The sequence below is a fragment of the Hyaena hyaena genome, unplaced genomic scaffold (genome assembly GCF_003009895.1).
Source record: "Hyaena hyaena isolate Hyena2069 unplaced genomic scaffold, ASM300989v1 scaffold_269, whole genome shotgun sequence".
NCBI lineage: Eukaryota > Metazoa > Chordata > Mammalia > Carnivora > Hyaenidae > Hyaena > Hyaena hyaena.
Window position 1 is genome coordinate 210710 of NW_024080896.1, and position 1908 is coordinate 212617.

The window sequence follows — 1908 nt, forward strand, 5'->3', positions numbered from 1 at the left end:
CAGTTCTAGTAGGCTTCTGGTGGAGTCTGTCGTGTTTTTGATGTAGAGTATCATGTCATCTGCGAAGAGTGAAAGTTTGACTTCCTCTTTGCCAATTCTGATGCCTTTGATTTCCTTTTGGTGTCTGATGGCTGATGTTAGGACTTCAAGCACTATGTTAAACAACAGTGGTGAGAGTGGACATCCCTGTCGTGTCCTGATCTCAGGGGGAAAGCTCTCAGTTTTTCCCTGTTGAGGATGTTAGCTGAAGGCTTCTCATAGATGGCTTTGATGATGTTTAAGTAGGTTCCTTCTATCCCAACTTTCTCTAGAGTCGTTATTAAGAAGGGATGCTGTATTTTGTCAAATGCTTTTTCTGCATCTATTGACAGGATCATATGGTTTTTATCTTTTCTTTTATTGATATGATTTATAAAGTGATAAAAATTTTTAAACGAAAAAACCACATAGTGTAATAACTTGAAACCTAAAGCCTGTAGCCTGTTAGAATTATGCCAATGTCATTTTTCTGATTTTCATACTGTGCTATAATCAGGTAAGATGTTGCCATTTAAGGAATCTGGATGACGTGTACAAGGCCCTTTCTGTACTAATTTTGCCTGTGAATCTACAATTATTTGAAAATAAAGCTTTAAATTAAAAAAAAAAAAAAAAGCTAATGGGCCCTGAGTGGAATATTGTTTATAAATGGATTTCAGTCAATTCAAATAATTGCCCCAATAATCCATCAGTAAAAACCCTAAGGCCCTGCATGTGTATGTTTTTATTTGAAGAGGCACGAGGGGACGGCGGAAATGCTGGAGAGAAATCAACCGGACAACTTTCTCATTGTTCCTCTCTTTAGTTTATATAACATATAGACACGTATGTGTCAAAGTAGCAAGATTCAGACATTTTAGGTCAAGGAGCAGTATGGAAACCTACCTCTTTAGCTCATTGACTGACTGAACCCATTTTAACGGATTATACATACTCAGTCTCCCCCTGGCTTTCACAGACTCGCAGCCCCTACAGTCAGGACAGAGCCCTTACTTCCGGCCTGTCCTGGGGCGTAGTTTGAAGCGCTCCCTGCGCTCTGCTCGAGGTTCGTGCTAACGGGTGTCACGGCCACTCGCCCACAACTCCCCAAGGGCAGTGTTGGGACGAAGACCCGGGGGGCCAAACGGAGGCCGGGCGCCGCTGGTCCACGGAGACGCCTCCCGGGCTGCTGGCCTACGCGGGGCGGCGGGGCCTGAAAGGCCGTGGCGCTCCTTCACTCCATAAATTGTAGCCCCAAGGAGAAAAGGCTCACGTGCACAGTCATGGCGCAGGGCCCGCCGCCGGGGTACTCCGGGGCGTAGTTCTCAAGAGGCTGGGCCGTGCAGTACTCTTCACGCCTTGGCTGCCGCTCACTGCGTTCTTGTGGGAGGCGGGGTCCCCAGCAAAGAGGCTCTCTGGAGTATCGCTGAGTATCTATCTGACTGCGACCCTTCTTCACATGCCGGGCCCAGCTGCCTTTCGGGTCGGGACGAAGAATGCCAGTGCTGCTGGGAAAGAGAACCAGGGCTCGCGGGTTGTTTGCGGTCAGGCCTGGCCTAACTTTACCATTAGCGGCTCCACAAGAGCCCGGATAAGGGCAGGCCCGCGGTCCCTGCGGCTGCGCTTACAGGAGCCTCTCCCCTACCGCCTCCTTCCCCAGCGCATGCTGCCCGCGACCCCTGCCTGACAAGCACCCCTACCCCCTCCCTACTCCCACCCTCCTGCCCCGGGCCGGGACCCTTCGGTGGGGGTCATAGCCTGACCCGCAGAGAGAACTTGAGCCCCTCCTGTGCCAAGGCGCTCACTGCACAATGAGCCAGTGTCTTTCAGGGTCGGTAGAGAGTAACAATGCCGTCCCCTGAGGGTGTGCAAGGGAGGCCTGCCCCCTTC